Source organism: Pseudophryne corroboree, chromosome 1 (genome assembly GCF_028390025.1).
Source record: "Pseudophryne corroboree isolate aPseCor3 chromosome 1, aPseCor3.hap2, whole genome shotgun sequence".
NCBI classification, from domain to species: domain Eukaryota; kingdom Metazoa; phylum Chordata; class Amphibia; order Anura; family Myobatrachidae; genus Pseudophryne; species Pseudophryne corroboree.
The window spans coordinates 712,592,165-712,614,859 of record NC_086444.1 but is presented as its reverse complement, the minus strand read 5'-3'; the positions used below and the strand labels follow the sequence as shown (position 1 = coordinate 712,614,859).

General features: G+C 47.3%; 1 protein-coding gene and 1 long non-coding RNA gene across 3 annotated transcripts in view; one reads left to right on the top strand and one right to left on the bottom strand.

Moving 5' to 3' along the window:
- The window catches only part of SEMA6B (semaphorin 6B), a 536,302-nt gene that overhangs the window by 48,612 nt on the left and 464,995 nt on the right, over positions 1-22,695 (top strand). The gene's annotated exons all lie outside the window — the stretch shown is intronic.
- LOC134937347 (uncharacterized) lies at positions 515-14,557 on the bottom strand. Its single transcript, XR_010180572.1, has 3 exons — positions 14,447-14,557; positions 1,461-1,526; positions 515-1,170 (listed from the first exon to the last, which is right to left on the bottom strand). It is a non-coding gene; the product is annotated as an uncharacterized LOC134937347 (long non-coding RNA).

The window sequence follows — 22,695 nt, the reverse complement described above, 5'->3', positions numbered from 1 at the left end:
CAAACTCGCATGTTTTCCGGACTTACGAAACTAACAGTTCAAAGTCGCATCCAGATGTTTTTCCATTTTCTACGTACAACTTGGCCAGTGTAATACTGTCTGAGTTTGAAACATCGGACTTATAACATGATTAAAAACTCTCAAAAAAATAGAAATGGTTTAAGTAAGTGAGTTGTATGTGACGCTAAGGAAAAACAATTAAAAATACACATTTAAAGCACATTTACAATAAATCAGCATATCTAAAAACTCCCAAATACAATATTTTACATCACAAAAAAAAGTACGTACATGTATGTGTACAACACATTTATCTTAATGTACCCCCCAAATAGTTTACCTACTTATACATAAAATTAAAAACCTCATTACCCCCCAAAAATACCAATATATACTAACAAATTAAATTACGTTGAAAATAAAAAAACACAAATACAACTGTTTTTTAAACACTTTACTGAACAAAAAAATTAATAACATTTACAAACAAAACAAAAAACAAGAAAAATGGGTGAAAAAAATAACTACTAAGAAGCTGAAGGGCCTCATCCTCTCCCTTTCCCTTTTGTTGCACCCCCCACCCTCTCCTGTGTGTATGGACACTACACCTTGGGGCAGTCACCGGCGAGGCAGTTTGTGGTCTGGTCTGTAGGGAGCTGCGAGTTGAGGTAGATGGCCGTTCCATAACCGTCCTTTGGGCTGCCAGCTCCCTCTACAGAGCCACAACTGCCTGCGTTTGCTCCCTTGTCACCTGCATCTGCTCCTGCATCACCTGAGATTGCTCATGGGTGGCCTGTGAGAGCTCGAGCAGATTTGTTTATGTCACAGGCCACCCTGATGCGGGTGCCCTGTGCCAGCGCCGTTGTTCTATTCATCCTCCAAAGCTGACACCCAATGGAGTTCAGCTGGTTGGTCTGCCAGTCCATAAATTTAAGTTGGTGCTCCCGAAAATTGTGGAGGGACATGGTAAGCTCCTCCACACTTGGACTGTGGAGTGACCAGTGATGGCTTCGGCTACTGTAGTGGTGGCATGGTTGGCGTCTGCTCCACGGGAGTGAGGATGATGGTGCCCTCCTCCTCCACCAATGAATATGCCACCAGCACTGGAGTTGGCAGGATACGAGGTGCAAGTAGCAAGGGGAGCGGCATTGGTAAGAGCACGAGAAGGACCTGAAAAGGAAACAAAATGGAGAATCAAATATGCTTGTACTGCAGAAAAAATACCACCCCAATAAATTTGGGTCACCTAACATTATGTGTAAAAGAAAACCATGCTAGCTGACAGCAAGGTGCTTGATAGACAGTTACAAGGTCGACAGTCAATAGGTGGACACCATAGGGTTGACAGTCAAAAGGTCGACAGGGTCAAAAGGCCGACAGTTGAAAGGATGACAGGGTCAAAAGGCCTTCAGATCCATTAAAAAAGGGGGAAGTGTGTGTGGTTTTTTGGGCACAATTACCAGCCTCCTCTGCATCTGCTTCTTGCCGCCACCTCATTAGTGGAGCCATATGCTGTGGCACACCAGCTGAGGAAAAAGAAATTAAAACATTCAGTGATGTTTAAATGGTAGATGTATTAAAAACATTAAAGAAGATGCATTCTATAGTATATAATTAGTCTGTACATAATGTGGAAATAGCAACACAAATACTGATTGTTGGTTTTAGTCCATACATAGTACACATTACCAAATGGCCTGTACTAAAGTCGGGTACACACTGAATGACATTTTAAACAAATTTGCTGATAACGACCAATCGTTATGACAAATTGTTTAAATAATTGTGTGTGCGCACTATATCGATAGTGATAAAAACTCCCCCAGGTCATCTGTACATGCAACTCAATTTCGAAAATATCGCTAACGACTAGGAGCAAATTGTACAGTGAGTACCAACGACAACCGATATGTCTTCACAGGGATCCAGTCTCTAGGTTGACAGTAACTAGGTCGACAGTAACCAGGTCGACCACTATTGGTCAACAGTAACTAGGCCGACAGGGTCTCTAGGTTGACAGGGTCTCTAGGTTGACATGTTCTAGGTCGACAGGTCAAAAGGTCGACATGAGTTTTTCACAATTTTTTTATTTTTTTAACCTTTTTCATACTTTACTATCCACATGTACTATGATTGGGAATAGTAACCTGTGCCGAGCGCAGCGGTAGCAGAGCGAGGCACCTTGCCAGAAGCATGGCGAGCGAACACGGTGCACTAATTGGGGTTCCTGGTCACTGTGCGGAGAAAATGACACAAAAACCCCATCAAAAACTCATGAAGACCTTTTGACCTGCTGACCTAGACCATGTCAACCTAGAGACCCTGTCAACCAATAGTGGTCGACGTAGTTACTGTCGACCTTTCATACCATACCCGTCTTCACGATCTGCCTGGTGTGGACGTCATCAGAGCCACTCCCTGAATACTTGGGTCCTCAACGCTGGCAGCAATGAAGATAGAGGTTCCAGGATTGGAATATTCTGTGTATTTTGGTAAGTATACAGTGCTGCCCACTTGTCCAACAATGTTGTATGCTGCTGCTCACCAATGATGCTGGCAAACCAATGTATGCCACCCAACACTGTTGCCCATTAATGTTTTAATGCGTGCTCCAACAGGTCACTAGTTATGTCCTCTGTTGTCTGTACATGCAGCTCAATTTCGACAATGTCAGTAACGACTAGGACTATATCATAGTGTGCCAAGAATGAACGACTAATTTCAAATAGGCTAAAACCCAACAATTTGGTAGTATCTGACAACTCAGGTATATCATTTGGTCATTTGTAAAATTGTTCAGTTTGTACATACAATATAGTTTATCTGGGAGTTCCAGGGAGTTCAAGGGAAATCGTGAGCTGCATCGTATCGTTTGCATGTCATTTGATGTGTACCCATCTTTTCATACACACAAACTTTTAACCTCTTCAGGGATAGTGGCACATATTTTATAAAAGCAAACATTTCTGCATACTTTTAAATATATTTTTAAAAAACTTTGAAAACAAATTTTTTAACACTATGGTTATAGGGAAAAAAATTTAACTATATTGTCAAATTAAAAATAATTATGTGTAACATTATTTTGTCTGTAAAAATGTAACAATTGACACTGATTTAGGTTGTTACAGTTAAAAAAAAGGGGACATTTTTTATTTACTCATCAGGATTAGTTGGGGATACTGGATGGTCCATGTCCATTACATACACTCCTGGAAGGGAAGCAGTGGCGTAAGTTTGTCCCAGTTGCCCGGAGGCAATTTAAATATTGGTGCCCCCCCCCCACCCATATATATATATATATATATATATATATATATATATATATATAAATATATGTATGTAAATGTGTTTATGGATTGTTCAGAAAGAATAAAAATGTATATGTCAGGGGCGCTTTAAGAGAGGAGGAGGCCCTGGGGCAGCCTTCTTCGTTCGGGCCCCCTCCTCTCTGCCTGCAGTGCTGAGAGTCTGAGTGCTAGAGCGCTCAGACTCTACTGCGCATGCACAGATCTCCGTGAAAATGGCGCGGTGGCCATTTTTCCAGTGATTTTTGTACTGCACATGCGCAGAACTCCGTGAAAATGGATGCTGCGTCATTTTCACAGAGTTTTAACACCACCATGGACGTTTGCGTTGGACTCTGGAGGGGTGAGTATTTAGAAAATGGGTGCCGCGTGTGCGGTGGGGTCCCCCTCTGGACTCAGGGGCCCATGTGCATTGCACACATTGTACCATTATAAAAACACTAGTGGTATATATATATATAATTAGATTTCATTGTAATTTATTTTAAATCACACATTTCTTAGCAGTCATACACAGGATTAGAGCCCATGACTTGTTACACTGAAGGAAGACACCTTACTGATCAAGCTATTTGCCCCTGTATACCAAGCCTGCAAATTCTAATTATATGAAGCTACTGTACTTAGAATTGTCAATTCAAAACCATTGCAACTAAGCAGATATATGTAGTGTACACACACTACATAGATCTGCTCAGTCACTCACAATGCTTATTATTTCTCTGACAATTATTTTAGAAGTGTCATACCCAGGATTAGAACCCACAACCTATTACACTGGAAGCAAGTACCTTAGTGATGGAGCTATTTGCTCCCATATAGGAAGCATTACAATTTTAACTAAATGAAGTTACTAGTAATAATCAGAGAAGTAACTTCATATAGTTAGGATTCTCATGCTTCTTTTACAGGAGCAAATAGCTCCACCAGTAAGGTGCCTGCTTTCAGTGTAATAGGTTGTGGGTTCTAACTAATCCTGGGTGTGACACTTGTAAAATGTGTTTCTATAATAAAAAGTGTGTGATTTGTATGGTGTGGGGATAGGGAGTTGGCCATGGAAGAGATAGGGGCAGCTGTCAATCAACTTAATTGAATGGTGTCCCTGAACACGGAACGGGAGGAAAGGTGCACCCCTACAGAGCAGGAGCCCAGTAGCAGCCGACTCCATTGCCTCCCACAGTTACACCTCTGCCTGGAAGCACTTCCAGTAGAATCACCTGCTTCAACTCTTCCTTAAAGGTGGTACAGTGGACCGATGCTGGACATCTTCATCCAGTCCGGTGACTCTTGCGGCGCTCCTCTGCCATCTTGTGTTTAAGGACCGACTTAATGTCCCCAAACCTTCTTGACTGTTTTTATGTCCTGCCGGCAGGAGCGGACTGCTTTCCCAGCACCTTCTTCCTGGACACAGTGGTCTTTTGCGCCTGAGCACCCAGCAGGTGTGGAAGTACTTGCACCATGGCATGTACCAGGGTGCAGTTCTCATCTTCTGAGAATCGGATATTGTGCCCTGTACTTATCTTGCCAGGTACAGGTGCAGCAGTCTCTTACTTCTCTTCACTCTCCTCCACATCTTGCAGCTCCGGCTCCTCACTCTCTTCCTTCTCACTGGCAGGCTCAGGCTGCTGCTGAAGCATGACCTCCAGTACTTCCATCCTCCTCTCCTCTCTACCAACTCTCCTGGTAGTCATGCTGCTTAAAATAACACAAACACAACACCTAACTCTCTCTCTGAGGGAAAACTCGCCTCTACTTCCCAAAATGCATCACTACCTATCAAAGAGCAAAATGGAGGATCAGGGATGTATATATGGTGTGTGATACATAAATCTGGAGACTTTTGGGGCCCAATGGGTGACATTCTACTAAATTTTGCAACTCACAATAGTGAAACCCGGATTCCGGTTGGTCTAAAAAAAAAAATGGATTTTTTTGGTGTCTATTTTTCCGAGAAGTGGCATGAGAGTTACATTTTTGCCTAAAAACTTGGACCCTATTGACTGATTTGCTGGAAAAAGTTGCACATTTTAATGTCCAAGATGGTGCGACTTTTTCTCACACACCAAACTCGTATTGTCTTACTTTTGGCCCTTGGAGAAAGATAAAGTGGACGGAGATAAATCACCAGCCACTCAGCTCCTAGCTGTCATGTTACAGGCTGTAGCTTCTATTTACTAAGCTTTGGAGAGAAAATACCAGCCAATCAGCTCTTAACTGCCATGTTACAGGCTGTGTTTGAAAAATGACAGTTAGGAACTGGTTGGTTGGTACTTTATCTTTGTCCACTTTATCTCACTCTTATCCTTAGTACATAGACACACTGGTGTATTTATAATGGGTGCAGTGTGTGAAGTGCACACGGGCCTTCTGGTTTCAGGGGTGCCCACACCGCACACCCTGCACCCATTAGGTTTAATCACTAAACAAATCCCCTCTTGCGCTATAAATAATATGGTATGGCTCAAAAGTTCAAAATAAAAACAAATTAATAATTTCATATAATCTATATTTTTTATTATTTAGTGAAAAATAGACATATGTATCTATATATATATACTCTCAAATAAACTATTAGATCGGTCAATAAAATCACTAACAATATCTTTGCATATCTAAAGGAGGTGGATCTAGGTAAACTCTGTGCACAGAGAATAAAAATTTATCAAAAAATGTATAAAACTCAGTCCATATGTTGAAATAAAAAACAAATTGCCAACTGTGATTTGCACCCTTGCTGTGTATTGAATTTCCTCTATAAGCTGCCACTCGTTATAAGGAAATGTTATTGTGCAGAAATGATCGCTCCACACTGGAGCCTTACGTGTAGCTCACACCGGTTGTTGTACCACGGGAGAATCCAATGACAGACGAGGCGGTCTCGGGCTGCGGGAATGGCGCCTGCTGTGTTGAGTGTTTTACCCGACTTCCAAGCTCTAGGAGTCCACACCTCTATGTGCCGTATGCAGACACCACAGTCGCGGTTGTGATCTCCCGATCTCCGGTTTGTCCACAGATGTTACCGCTGGCTGATGTGGTAATTTGGGGGTGCAATGAAGGCTGGTACAAGGGTCCAATGCTCTGCTTCTATTAGGTTTAATACTTACCTTCTGGAGCACAGCGGCGCAGCAGCAGCGTAGCAGAAATCACTAGGAAAATGGCACAGTGACATTTTCCCAGTGTTTTGCGCATGTTCAGTAGGAAAATCACTGGGAAAATGGTTGCAGATCTAGACTCTGGGACAGTGCAAGGGTCCCCTAGAGATCCTAGTGCTCAGAGTCTCTGCACTGCCAGCTAGAGAGGAGACGGAGCCTGCACACGGGCCTCTTCTTCTCTAGAAATGCCCCAGCATATATGCCTATTTTTTTAGTCTGTCTGAAATATATCTAATTGCAGTGGTACTTAAACTTAGGTGTCTTTTTACTAAGCCTTCGATGAGAAAAAGTCGATGGAGATAAAGTACTAGCCAACCAGCTCCTGTCATTTTTCATACACAACCTGTGACATGGCAGTTAGGAGTTGATTGGCTGGTACTTTATCTCCATGCAAGGCTTAGTAAATAGACCCCATGGTCCAGGGCCGGCTCTAGGCACGTTCGACTAGAGCGGCCGCGCGGGGCGCCACCCTTAATGGGCGCCGCGCGCTGGCGCCGCCATAGTCTTACCTGGAGCCGGCCCTGTACACTGCTGGCAGCTCTCCCCACCGTCCCCGGCCTTTCAAAACTGTGCGCTGCGCGGCGCCGGCGTCTGACGTCAGACGCCGCGCAGCGCGCACCAAGCAGCCGGGAACAGTCGGTGGCCCTCAGGCTCAACAGCAGCACGTCCCCTCCCAGCGTCGCCGCAGGTATGTTGGGATCGTCGGGGCCGGGCACTGGCACTGTGTGTGGGGGCACTGGCACTATGTGGGGGCATTGGCACTGTGTGGGGGCATATCTGCACTGTGGGGGCACTGGCACTGTGTGGGGGCATATCTGCACTGTGGGGGCACTGGCACAGTGTGGGGGCATATCTGTCGCTGTGGGGTCATATCTGCACTGTGGGGGCATTTATGAATCTTGCACTGTGGGGGCATTGGCACTATGTGGGGGCATTGGCACTGTGTGGGGGCATATCTGCACTGTGGGGGCACTGGCACTGTGTGGGGGCATATCTGCACTGTGGGGGCACTGGCACTGTGTGGGGGCATATCTGCACTGTGGGGGCACTGGCACAGTGTGGGGGCATATCTGTCGCTGTGGGGTCATATCTGCACTGTGGGGGCATTTATGAATCTTGCACTGTGGGGGCATTTATGTATCTGGCACTGTGGGGGCATTTATCTGGCACTGTGGGGGGCATTCATTTATCTGGCAGTGCGGGGGGGGCATTTATCTGTGCACTGTGAGGGGGCATTAATGTATCTGGCACTGTGGGGGCATTTCTGGCACTGTGGGGGCATATCTGCGCTGTGGGGGCATGTATGTATCTGCACTGTGGGGGCATGTATGTATCTGGCACTGTGGGGGCATGTATGTATCTGGCACTGTGGGGGCATGTATGTATCTGGCACTGTGGGGGTATTTATGTATCTGGCACTGTGGGGGTATATCTGCACTGTGGGGGCACTTATTTATCTGGCACTGTGGGGGGCATTTATTTATCTGGCACTGTGGGGGCATATCTGGCACTGGGGCATATCTGGCACTGGGGCATATCTGGCACTGTGGGGGCATATCTGGCACTGTGGGGGCATATCTGGCACTGGGGGCATTAATGTATCTGACACTGTGGGGGGAAATAATGCATCTGGCACTGGGGGCATTTATGCATCTGGCAATGTGTGGGCATTTATGTATCTGGCACTGGGGGCATTTATGTATCTGGCCCTGTGGGGGCATATCTGGCACTGTGGGGGCAATTTTATATATGGCACTGTGGGGACAATTTTATATATGGCACTGTGGGGACATATCTGGCACTGTGTGGGCATTTTTATATCTGGCACTGTGTGGGCACTTATGTATCTGGCACTCTGTGGCCATTTATGTAGCTGGCACTGCTGGGGGGGGCATGTCGCGTGTAGCTGGCACTGCTGGGGGGCATGTCGCGTGTAGCTGGCACTGCTGGGGGGCATGTCGCGTGTAGCTGGCACTGCTGGGGGGCATGTCGCGTGTAGCTGGCACTGCTGGGGGGCATGTCGCGTGTAGCTGGCACTGCTGGGGGGGCATGTCGCGTGTAGCTGGCACTGCTGGGGGGCATGTCGCGTGTAGCTGGCACTGCTGGGGGGCATGTCGCGTGTAGCTGGCACTGCTGGGGGGCATGTCGCGTGTAGCTGGCACTGCTGGGGGGCATGTCGCGTGTAGCTGGCACTGCTGGGGGGCATGTCGCGTGTAGCTGGCACTGCTGGGGGGCATGTCGCGTGTAGCTGGCACTGCTGGGGGGCATGTCGCGTGTAGCTGGCACTGCTGGGGGGCATGTCGCGTGTAGCTGGCACTGCTGGGGGGCATGTCGCGTGTAGCTGGCACTGCTGGGGTGCTTGTCGCGTGTAGCTGGCACTGCTGGGGGGCTTGTCGCGTGTAGCTGGCACTGCTGGGGGGCTTGTCGCGTGTAGCTGGCACTGCTGGGGGGCTTGTCGCGTGTAGCTGGCACTGCTGGGGGGCTTGTCGCGTGTAGCTGGCACTGCTGGGGGCCGTGTCATGTAGTGTTCCCGCTAGGCGTCTGTGGCTAGGCAATGTGTCTCAGTGCTGTGCCTGGCGCAAAGTGTATAGGAGGTTCTACCTGGTGCAGTGTGTATTAGCTGCACTACTGTGTGGTGTAATGCAAATTGCCACTATTATGTGGCCACGTACCTTCCCCACGAAGTAACTCCCCTTAATTTTTGCTGCGCGCCTTCGGCGCGCACTGTCCATTCTTTGACATATAGGTATGGGAACAACAAGCAGTATGTACATCATTTTGCCCTCCTAACTTAAAAATGTGCCCTCCCTGTGATCAGCACCATGCCCTAAAAAGTGAACACTATCATGTGTAGCTGGCACTGCTGCGGGGCATGTCATGTGTAGCTGGCACTGCTGCGGGGCATGTCATGTGTAGCTAGCACTGCTGCGGGGCATGTCGTGTATCTGGCACTATACTGGAGACATTGTGTGTAAGGAACACTACTGTGGCTATGTGTAAGGCTGCTAATTGTGTGAAAATATGTTTATAGTTTGATGATATGAAGTTATGAGACCACGCCCACTTTTCCAGAGGCCACACCCACTTTTCCGGAAGCGCGCGCGCCTTCGGCGCGCGCATGGGGGGGGGGGGGGGCGCTTTTACATTTTCTCGCTCAGGGTGCTAGTAGGCCTGGAGCCGGCCCTGCCATGGTCCTCAGGACCTTAAACAGTTCCTGTATTATTGGTCATCTGTGAAGGTTTAAAATGTGATACAGGTAGTTGGTTCCCTGCTAGGTGATCTGGAAAAGGAGGACTGAGAAAAACTCTTTTTGTATCACTTCCAGAAACTATGTATGTCAGATAGAGAAGCTTACTGTATATAAAAGCTGTATGGCAGCTAGAGATGGTTACAGAAATGTTGTATGACAGGGAAGTTTCCAGAAGCCTCTGAATGTCAGTGAGAGTCATACAGTATAGTGCATTCAGCAGTGCAGTGATGCATCCTGCTGAGCCTGTGCAGGGATATACTGAGGGCCCAGGGAGTAGTGCAATTTCTGATGTTAATATATCAGACTCAGTTAAAATAAGGAGATGGCAACATATAATGGGTATATAAGCTTTATTTGGATTTGTTAGCAAACCAAATTTTTTTTAATTTTGACACTAGAATTTAGATTTCAGTTTTAACACACCCCACCCAAATCTAAATCTCTCTGCACATTACATCTGCCCCACCTGCAGTGCAACATGGTTTTGCCCATTAGGGTGCTTTTTTTGCTTGCTACCTGACTAACCCTCCTAGGGCCTAACAATCGCACATCTACAATCCATTACACTGACATGCAGGGGGACGCCCAGCACAGGGCAAATCCGCCCCGCATGACGGGTCCTGCCCCCTCCCCCTTTGCAAACATGCGAGCATATCGCATGATGGCGATGCTCTCGCTTGTTTAGGGCTAAAGCAGACGGCAACCCACCATCTTTTGGGTCGCAGCAGCTGCGTGTGACATCACGTAGCCACCGCGGCCCGACCTGCAAATGGTCCAGACACACCTGTCTTGTCCGGACCATGCCCTCCCCAACACTGATGTGACGCCCCCTCCCGCCCCACGAAAGCCTCTGCCTGTCAATCAGGCAGAGGCATTCGCACATGTGAGATGCTGGGATTCAGCATTTATACCTGCGTTTCATGCTGAATTAGGCCCCTAGTACACTATAAGCAGACACAATAAGAGACCAAATTGAGGAAAAAGTATGCAGTCTGTGTAAAAAGGCAAAGACCAGTTCTGATACAAGTCGCCGGCGACATGCATCATTATACTTTATCTGTGACTGTGTACCAATTCCATGCCTCGTGGGAGAGCTAGTTGTTATTCAGTTACAATACCCTTTATTAAATAACACATTTTAATATATTGCCATACCCAGGATTCAAACCTATTACCTGTTGTATTCTAATCAAACGCCCTACTCATTGAGCTGTTTGATCCTGAATAACATCTATGAACACTATATAAAGTACTACTGGCACTTTGAAAAAAAAAAAAATTAGCATTGCAATTGAGCAGATCTATATTGTGTGCAGCCAAACATCCAATCTCTTTCAGCCACACACTACAAAGATACCCTCAGCCGCAATGCTGATCATTTTTTTCACAAAGTACAAGGTAAGCTCAAAATAGTTAGAATTCTCTAGCTTAGAATTATCTACCTTTCTATGCAAGGGCAGATAGCTCAATGAATAGATTTTCTGAGTGCAATGTCACATGCAATGGGTTCGAATCACAGGTACGTCAGCATCTTGAAGTGCAATAAAGGACAGTGTGACTGAATAACAAAGAAATCTCAAGTTGAGTTCATGAAATTTGTATAGGTATTACGGGTCAGGGTAGGAAAGCGCAGCGGCCAGGAGATATTGGGCTTCAAAATGGGCGGAAGCTGCAAGTGAAATTAAAATTAATAATTAACAAGAGACGCAAACAACGCCCCCTGTTCTGCAGCGCTATGTGCGGTGCCCCCTCCGCACACACCTAGTTACGGCCCTGGGAATCACAGCTGTAAACAAGCTATAAAATAGAGGTTGACATCTATAGGTAGAAAGATAGTAACATAGTTAATGAGGTTGAAAAGAGGCACAATGCCCATCGGGTTCAACCTGTATTTTGTATTAAGCTGTGCACATTATAATGCACCAGCTGAAGTAATGGTTTCGTACCAATTGACAAATATATTTCATACCTCACCCAGATACTTAATGTCAATATATTAAATGCTGTAGCCTTGGATACTTTTTTCAGCTAGAAAACTGTCCAATCTGTTTTTAAATGCATTTACAGAGTCCGCCATTATTACCTTCTCCGGAAGGGAGTTCCAAATCCTTATTGCCCTTACTGTGAAGAACCCTTTCCTACGTTTTGTACGGAATTTTCTCTCCTCTAGCCTCAGCGAGTGCCCACATGTCCTATACAGAGTTCTATTAATAAACAAATCCCCTGCTAACTCTTTGTAATGACCCTACACATATTTGAAGATATTAATAATGTCGTCTCTTAGTCGCCTCTTTTCTAGTGTATACATATTTAACTTAGTAAGCCTTTCCACAAACTCCAGTGTCTCTAACCCTTTAATTAGTTTAGTAGCTCGCCTTTGAACTCTTCGAGTTCCCCAGTATCTTTTTTATAATATGGTGCCCAAAATTGAACACAATATTCCAGGTGCGGATTTACCAATGATTTGTACAGTGGCAGGATTACACCCTCGTCCCTTGTCTCAATACCCCATTTTATGCACGCAAGGACTTTACTAGCCTTCTTTGCTGCATTTTGACATTGTGTACTGTTATTAAGCCTGTTATCTATGGCACCCCCAAATCTTTTTCCACTACTGCTACCCCTATATTTTCCCCATTAAGTGTGTAGGATGCAAGTTTGTTATTAATCCCAATATGCATAACTTTGCATTTTTCAATATTGAAACTCATTCCCCATGTAATTGCCCAGGTTTCAAGTTTAAATAAGTCATTCTGTAGAGGCTCCACATCGATTTCTGAATTAATTACCATACACAGTTTGGTATCATCTGCAAAGATTGACACTGTACTTCCCAGGCTTATTCCTAGATCATTAATAAATATATTGAACAGTAGCGGGCCAAGTACGGACCCTTTTGGTATTCCGCTGAATACTGGTGCCCAGCTGGAGAACACCCCATTGATCACTACTTTTTGTACCCTGTTATCCAGACAATTTCCTATCCATGTACAAATAGTATTTCCTAGGCCTAGTTCCCTTAATTTGATGATCAGTCTCCTGTGAGACAGTTATCGAAGGCTTTTGCAAAATCTAAATAGACGACATCCACTGCTTTTCCCTTGTCAAGATTATCACTCACTTCCTTGTAGAAGCTAATTAAGTTAGTTTGACAAGATCTGTCCCTCACAAACTCATGCTGACTATTGCTAATAAACTTAGTATTCTGCAGATAATCCTCTATGCTATCTCTCAAAACACTTAACGGGACGGCCACTGCAGAGTTGTGGGTAACAGAGCAGTAGCCTTACCTGGAAGTCCCACTCCAGCTTCAGCTCCAGCTCTGACTCCACCACCTTCATCCTCCTACCACACGTGGCCACATCTGTACTGCAGGGAAGCCCGGCGGCCGGAGCCTTACCCTGCCAGAAGCATCTCACCAGGGGGACTGAGAATGGAGGACAAATACATTATGTCTCTCAAGCACTGGGAATTCCGCAGGTGGAGCACAGCAGCAATCACACACATAGAAGCCAGCCGTGACGGGAATAGTCAGCGCAAGCAGGCAGGTGAGTAACGGACGGGCTCAGGACTGAGTGTACCACCTGCACTGCAGAGCATCTTACCTCTGTGCTTTGCATAGTGTGTGGCTGTGTGAGCAGAAGTTCTCTGTGTGGAGCAGTGTGTGTATGTGCGCCGAGTTTTCTCTTGCAGAGTTTGCTACTGGGTATACACCTGTCCCCACCCCCCTTTGCCACTGGGTACTCATATACCCCCATCTTCCCCTGTGCTCACCTCTTCCCTTCCTGCTACAGGGTACTCACCTGCCCCCACATCCCCTGCCTCTGGTATAACAAGAAAAGAACCTGTGGAGAGTTAAGTCTGCCATCGAGCCCGCAAAGGGCTTCGTTGCTTTCGCCCCCACCCCCCTGCCGACATTCTAATGACTGGGATCCCAGTGTCTGTATAATGATCACTGGGATCCCGATCGCCCCCTACTGCAGTCCTCCATTTCTGACTGCAAAAGTAGCCACCATAGGTTTTTCTGGGGCTAAATTAATGTCAGATTTACCAAGCATCGGGAATGTGAAGCATTCCAAAGCTTGGCCTCGGCAGCTAACGCCTTTTTGAGATGCTTATGGGCTACTCTTCATGAAAATTTTCAGGAGGTTAAGTCATACTTGCCTACTCTCTCGGTAGTCACGAGGCTTTGGGGGAGCACAGGAGATGAGAAAAGCGCACGGCTACTACTCACAGTGCCGGGGGGAGTATGGATGCAGCTCAGCATCTCTGAGAGTGCTGAGCACGCCCCCACAGTGACACGATTGGGTGTGTGGAACACAGTGATGACATCATCACTCTCTGTCAGAAAGCACAATAAATCTGCACAGGATATCTATAATAGATGTATGTCAGATATGAAGAACCAACATATGGCTATGCTTACATAATTTATTGTTAGCACCAGAAGCATAACTAGATTTTTTGGAGCCCAGAGGAAGATTAAAATTGGTGTGTGTGTGTGTGTGTGTGTGTGTGTGTGTGTGTGTGTGTGTGTGTGTGTGTCCCCCCCCCCCCCCCAGCAAAAAAACAAAACAAAAAACCTCCCACAAAGTAAATTATGTGCAGGTGCCAAAAATGTGTGTGGCCACATACCAGAAGGGGGGTTGCCACTGAAAACGGGGCATGCCAACATGACATACCACCTATTTCTCGTCACACTGGGAACATTCTTTTCAATTCCACATGCACCTTACCAACATGATGATTTCTTACAATGTGGAATCTCTGAAGAAATGTATCCTCTAAGGCAGACGACTACTTCAGTCGGTATTCACTATTCATGTAGAAGATCACATCGTCCAGAAGATGCCTGGCTGTGTAGGAATATTAACAAGGTCAGCATCATACAACAGCGGTTCAACCAGACTCACATCCTGCCCCCTGTGTCACATCCTGCGACACACCATCTATGTCAGAGTCAGGAGTCTTACCCTCGGTCCTGGGCTGTACTGCGGTGACGTGTGGCTGGGTCTCACTCTTGGTAAGCGGTTGCAGTGTGTCTGGCAGAGTCAGCTGGTGTGAGCTCTGGAGCTCAGGAATCGTGTACTCAGCAGGGAAAGGGGGGGGTGCTTCCTTGTATGTCTGCAGTTATGGGAGTCGCCATGTTGGAGACCAATGCATGCGGTGTAACTAGTAGCTGTGCTCTCTGTTGTTTCTATGCCAATACCAATCTGTTTCCCCTTTTCAATAAATCAAGCACTGCCAGTGCTTTATGTTGCTCTTCCTAGAAGGTGCTTCAGCTCTGTGCTCCTGCAGACATGCTTGGTGCTTTGAGTTCCTGGAAATCTCCTGTTCGCTCTCTAGCATTATATTCCGCTATCCTCTGCGCTCTGGTTCTGAGTTTAATACCGGCACTGCCTCCTGTGGCTGCCAGCTCGCCAGGTGGAAGCCGTGAGTTATCCGGAGCTATAAGTGATTCCTTCGGTTCTCTGCTCAGTTACCAAGTATCCAGAGTTCACAGTCAAAGTCTTTCAGTTACGTTGTCCAACTATTCAGAGTTCACAGTCCAAGTCTTTCAGTTACGTTTACCAAATATCCAGAGTTCATAGTTTAGTCTTTCAGTTACGATACCAAGTATCCAGAGTTGACAGACCAAGTCCTTCAGTCACGTTTACCAGGAATCCAGATTCCAAAGTCCGAGTTCTTCAGTTACGTTTTCCAAGAATCCAGTTTCCAGAGTTTGAATACTTCTGTGATGTTTTCCAAGAATCCAGTTTCCAGAGTCTAATTTCTTCAGACACGATTCCCAAGTGTCCAGTTTTCTTATATTTTGTCTTTGACACGCAGCACTCCAATCTTCAGTCTTCACAGTTATAGTCTCCAAGTCGCTGTAATCAAGTACCCAGTCTTCAAAATTATTGTCTTTAAGTCCCACTCATTCAGTATACAGACTTTACAGTGACAGACTTCAAATCACAATCTTCAAGTATCCAGTCTCCAAGTCACAGTCATCCTGCATCCAGTCTTCATGGTTATTAACCTTAAGATACAGTCATGCAACTCTCAGTCCTCACAGTTACTATCTTCAAGCCACGGTTAACAAACTCTCAGTCTTCACAGCTAGTAACTCCAAGCCGCAGTAATCAAGTACCAGTCTTTGCAGTTATTATCTTCCTGCTACAGTAACCACGTTCTCTGACACAGTAACAGTTTCCCAGCCCAGTCATTTCTTATCCAGTTGTCATAGTGTGCTATTCCTTCTACCCTAGGAGACGATGAGAAGGATCCATAACCGGCCTCCACGTCTTCTTCCATCAGTGGCCTCTGCCACCACCGCTCAGGTTCATTAGTCAGATACAACATTCCAGCCTGACCTGACAATCTACTCCTTGCATCTGCCTCACCACCTCCCCCCTGCGTATCTCAGCCACACCATCATCCCCCCCCCCCCGCGTCTTCTCTCAGCACACCATCGCCTCCCCAGGCTGCAACGTCTCTCAGCACACCACCACCTATCCCGTGCATCATCTCTCAGCACACCATCACATTACACTGCATCATCTCTCTGCACAACATCATCTCCCACCCTGTGTCTTCACTCAGCACACCATCCTCTCCCCTTGCATCATCTCTCAGCCAAACCATTACATGCCCCCTGCATTGTCTCTCTGCACAACATCATCTCCCATCCTGCGTCATCTCTGCACAACATCATCTCCCACCCTGCGTCGTCTCTAAGCCAAACCATCATCTCCCACCCCCGGCTTCGTCTCTGCGCCGAATAATCGTCTACCACCCTGCGTTGTCTCTGTGCCCATCATCATCTCCCACCCTGCGTCATCTCTCTGCACACCATAATCTCCCACCCTGCATCATCTCTGCACACCATCATCTCCCACCCTGTGTTGTCTCTGTGCACATCATCATCTCCCACCCTGCGTCATCTCTCAGCCAAACATCATCTCCCACCCTTCATTGTCTCTCTGCACAGCATCATCTCCCATCCTGCATCATCTCTGCACACCATCATCTCCCACCCTGTGTTGTCTCTGTGCACATCATCATCTCCCACCCTGCGTCATCTCTCAGCCAAACATCATCTCCCACCCTTCATTGTCTCTCTGCACAGCATCATCTCCCATCCTGCATCATCTCTGCACACCATCATCTCCCACCCTGTGTTGTCTCTGTGCACATCATCATCTCCCACCCTGCGTCATCTCTCAGCCAAACATCATCTCCCACCCTTCATTGTCTCTCTGCACATCATCATCTCCCACCCTGCGTCATCTCTCAGCCAAACATCATCTCCCACCCTTCATTGTCTCTCTGCACAGCATCATCTCCCATCCTGCATCATCTCTGCACACCATCATCTCCCACTCTGTGTTGTCTCTGTGCACATCATCATCTCCCACCCTGCGTCATCTCTCAGCCAAACATCATCTCCCACCCTTCATTATCTCTCTGCACAGCATCATCTCCCATCCTGCATCATCTCTGCACACCATCATCTCCCACCCTGTGTTGTCTCTGTGCACATCATCATCTCCCACCCTGCGTCATCTCTCAGCCAAACATCATCTCCCACCCTTCATTGTCTCTCTGCACAGCATCATCTCCCATCCTGCGTCATCTCTGCACACCATCATCTCCCACCCTGTGTTGTCTCTGTGCACATCATCATCTCCCACCCTGCATCATCTCTCAGCCAAACATCATCTCCCACCCTTCATTGTCTCTCTGCACAGCATCATCTCCCATCCTGCGTCATCTCTGCACACCATCATCTCCCACCCTGTGTTGTCTCTGTGCACATCATCATCTCCCACCCTGCGTCATCTCTCAGCCAAACATCATCTCCCACCCTTCATTATCTCTCTGCACAGCATCATCTCCCATCCTGCGTCATCTCTGCACACCATCAGCTCCCACCCTGCGTCGTCTCTCAGCCAAAACCATCATCTCCCATCAGCGTTGTCCCTGTGCACATCATCATCTCCCACCCTGTGTCTTCACTCAGCACACCATCCTCTCCCCTTGCGTCATCTCTCAGCCAAACCATTACATGCCCCTTGCATTGTCTCAGGGCACATCATCTCCCATACTGCGTCATCTCTGCACACCATCATCTCCCACCCTGCGTCGTCACTAAGCCAAACCATCATCTCCCCCCCGCTTCATCTCCCACCCTGCACACCATCATCTCCCACCCTGCATCATCTCTGCACACCATCATCTCCCACCCTGCATCATCTCTGCACACCATCATCTCCCACCCTGCGTTGTCTCTGTGCCCGTCATCTCTCTGCACATCATCATCTCCCATTCTGCGTCGTCTCTCAGCCAAAACCATCATCTCCCACCCTGCGTTGTCTCTGCACACCATCATCTCCCACCCTGCATCATCTCTCTGCACATCATCATCTCCCACCCTGCGTTGTCTCTGTGCCCATCATCTCCCACCCTGCGTCATCTCTCTGCACATCATCATCTCCCATTCTGCATCGTCTCTCAGCCAAAACCATCATCTCCCACCCTGCGTTGTCTCTGTGCACATCATCATCTCCCACCCTGCACCATATCTCTGCACACCATCATCTCCCACCCTGCGTCATCTCTGCACACCATCATCTCCCACCCTGCATCGTCTCTCAGCCAAACCATCATCTCCCACCCTGCGTCATCTCTGCACACCATCATCTCCCACCCTGCACCATATCTCTGCACACCATCATCTCCCACCCTGCGTCATCTCTGCACACCATCATCTCCCACCCTGCGTCATCTCTGCACACCATCATCTCCCACCCTGCATCGTCTCTCAGCCAAACCATCATCTCCCACCTTGCGTCATCTCTGCACACCATCATCTCCCACCCTGCATCGTCTCTCAGCCAAACCATCATCTCCCACCTTGCGTCATCTCTGCACACCATCATCTCCCACCCTGCGTTGTCTCTGTGCACACCATCATCTCCCACCCTGCGTCGTCTCTCAGCCAAACCATCATCTCCCCCCCACGTTATCTCTCCGCCAAATCATCATCTCCCACCCTGCGTCATCTCTCTGCACATCATCATCTCCCATTCTGCGTCATCTCTCAGCCAAAACCATCATCTCCCACCCTGCGTCATCTCTGCACACCATCATCTCCAACCCTGCGTCATCTCTGCACACCATCATCTCCAACCCTGCGTCATCTCTGTGCACATCATCTCCCACCCTGCGTCATCTCTGCACACCATCATATCCAACCCTGCGTTGTCGCTATGCACATCATCTCCCACCCTTCGTCATCTCTCTGCACACCATAATTTCCCACCCTGCGTCGTCTCAAGGCCAAAACCATCATCTCCCACCCTGCGTTGTCTCTCTGCACACCAACATCTCCAAACCTGCATCATCTCTCTGCATACCATCACCCCCCCACCCCCTTCGTCGTCTCTCTGCACAAAATCATCTCCCCTGCATCTTCTCATGTTCTGCCTGTGTCGCTCACCATCCCCTGTTCCTGTGTCAAACAACCTTCTCCACATCATTCTGTGTCTCCCCCCCAACTTCATTCTGAGGGCCCGATGCAGACCTGATTGCTGTGCTGCAAAGTACACTGTGCTCCGATCAGATAGTCGCCGCCCAAGGGGAGTGAAAATTCGCCCGGTGTAAGCATGCGATTGCATGTGTATGCTGTGTGAAAATTCCCCTCAGTCAGCGGACAGCTGAAACACCATTCACATCACACTCACTTCCAATGTTATTCCCATTCTGTGCAGTCTGTGCGTAGCTCAATACTTACTACTTACTCCTCCAGTGCGAAGGAATCAGGCTGATCGGGTCTGGACCTGACGTCACACATCCGCCCTGAAAACGATTGGAACGCCTGCATTTTTCCTGAAAACTTTCAGTTACCACCCACAAATGTCCACTTGCTGTCAATCACCTTGTGAACACCCGTGCAATCAAAGTTTTCGTACCATCCTGATGCTGTTTGGTGATGCGAGTTCACATTGCAGTGCATGCGCAGTAGTTTGACCATTGGCCACAGTGCGAAAACGTACAGCAGCGTTCAGGTCTGATTTGGGCCCTATGTCTCTCAGTGCATCCCCCCCCCCCCCCCCCCCCACCCCCCACCCCCCACCTACAAACACACACTTCTAAGCCTCTCGTGTATCACCTCCTCCCCCTCTTACCTTCTTGGAGCTGGGAGCCCGACGAGGACTGTGTGTGAGGCAGGCAGCAGGCTGAGATTCTGGTGCTCCGCTAATCAGACAGGGAGCATGACACATCATGGTCACACTCCCGGCAGCAAGCAGGTAACTTGATGAACGTGGTGGAGGGAGGGATGACAGCTAGGCAGTACGATGGTGGAGGGCAGGCGGAGCTCCAGCGGCAGTGGGCGCAATGGTGGCACAGTGGGCCGTGCAGCTCCCAATGGCATCCCCCCTCTACTATGCCTGCCACGACACCCAGGGCACGTGCCCTGCTCGCCCCATGCCAGTTACACCTCTGGTTAGCACTTGGTTGGTAGTGCTCCCAGATGGTAGTTCAGAAAACTGTGTAGAGAATCATTTGATAGAGCACACACAAAGGGTGTGATTCAGACCTGATCCCTGTGCTGCTAGTTTTGCTGTCCTGCATTCAGATAGTTGCCGCCCAGGTGTTTGCCGTGCGAAAATGTCCCTTAGTCAGCGGACAGCTGCAAATCCGTTCGCACCACACTCACCATCGAATGATTTTACCAGTGTGTGCAGTCTGTGCACAGCCCAGGACTAAAGGGCCCTACACAATCGGCGATGCGCCGCCGAGGTGCCCGACGGCCGATACGGCCGACGAGCAACCCGGCGGCGGGGGGGCAGTGACGGGGGGAGTGAAGTTTCTTCAATGCAGCCGGGTGACGGGGGGAGTGAAGTGCAGGCAAATATGGACGAGATCGTCCATATTGGCCTGCATGCACAGCCGACGGGAGATCAGCGATGAACGAGCGCGGGGCCGCGCATCGTTCATCGCTGGAGTCTCCACACTGAAAGATATGAACGAGTTCTCGTTCATTTATGAACGAGATCGTTCATATCTTTCAGAATATCGGCATGTGTGTAGGGCCTATTACTCCTACAGTGCGATAGGAATAGGCTGATCGGAGCCGGAGCTGACGTCACACACCCTCCCTGAAAACGCTTAGGAATGCCTGCATTTTCCCTGAAACTCCCAGAAAATGGTTAGTCACCACCCACAAATGGCCTCTTCCTGTCAATCAACTTGCAAATGGGCGTGCAAACTAAATTTTCGCACAAGCCTGTTGCTGTTCGGCGATGCACATTGCGGTGCATATGCATACACAGTCTATTAATAAATGCCCACTGTGCAAAAAAGCACAGCACCGATCAGGTCTGAATCGGGCCAGAAGTCTTTTCTGGGGCACACGTGTATTGAATGAAATGAATTAATAAAATGTAACTTTGATTATTGATACACTTAAAAGAAAAAAGGGGGGAGGAGATACAGACACAGACATTAATTGAATATCCAATGAAGGACAAAAGTAATTGTGATAAGCGAAAATATGATCGATTGTCCTTAATAAAATAGAATAATATTCCGCAATGGAAATTAATTATTTGAGGAAAGAACTCACTTGGCTCAAAAGCATCCAATAACTAATTATATAATTAGATCCCAAATGGGCACACTGTTTCAGTCACAGATGTAATAAGGAAGTCACTAATATATTCCTGTGGAACCAAACGCAGTGTTTGTGTGTTTGAGTAAAATACCTACAGTACATAGTATTCCCTGGCAGTTTTCCATCCAAGTATTGACCAGGCCCAACAGTGCATAGCTTCCAAGATCAGACGAGATTGGGCATACCCAGTGTGGTTCAACGGTAGGCAAGTATACATCAATAAACAACATCAAATGTTGATAAATTGGTTAAATGAGTTTTAGATGCTCCAAGACATTTTTCTTCTAGTTATGGATGCAAAAACATAAAACTTGCAAATAATGTATGCCCTCAAGAAAAAAAAAAAATTATATATGCACATATAGAATAATATCAACCTCAATTAAGGTTCAGTATTATGAGGACCATAGATTGAAGGGAAGGTGATCCAGTCTCTAGGTCGACCATTATTAGTCGACAGTAAGTAGGTTGACAGGGTCTCTAGGTCAACATGAGTTTTTCAATTTTTTTTTACCTCATACTTAATGATCCACACAGACTACGATTGGGAATAGTAACCTATAGTAGTGCCCCCGGTATAATAGAAATATATAGTAGTGTCCCACATCACAATACCCCCATAATGATAGACCTATAGGGGGGAAATCAAATGTTTGAAAAGTCGGTTGGGTGTCTGTTTTTTCCCCTATCTAATAGACAGAAAAAACAGACACCCAACTGACTTTTCAAACAATTGAACCTCCCCCTTATCCTAGGGTTGGGTATGGCTCACCGGCGTTGGTGATGTGTATATAAAAAAGGTATCCACCCAAACAGTTGTACCCCTAGTATGCTAGTCTGATCACACTTGATTCAATTGTATGGTAGCATTAACTACTATGGAACAACACTTTGGGTTACGGAGTTAAAAATCGCATGACAAACTGCAGCCTGCGACTCAGTGACTCACTGGTTGTTACAATTCATCTGCCTCTAATGTTTGGCAGGTGAATTACCACTGGAGATGCAGGCAGATGCAGCAGTTACACAGCTATGAGTCAGGGCTTCAATACAGGACCAGAATGTATCACACTGTTGCAGGTAATGAGTGTCCACAGATGTGAGGAAATACTAGGTACTTTATTGTAGCTGTGATATAATAATGTATGGCAAAGGAATCACAGTAACAATCCAAGGTACAATATGAGCAGAGAGTAAATGGTTCTCCAGAATGAAACTTGCAACAGAGTAATGAAATAGTTGAACAAGAATCCAGAGAAATATAATCCACAGAACTCAGATTGCAGGATTTGCACAATAAATCAGAAATGCATGCAGCATAGA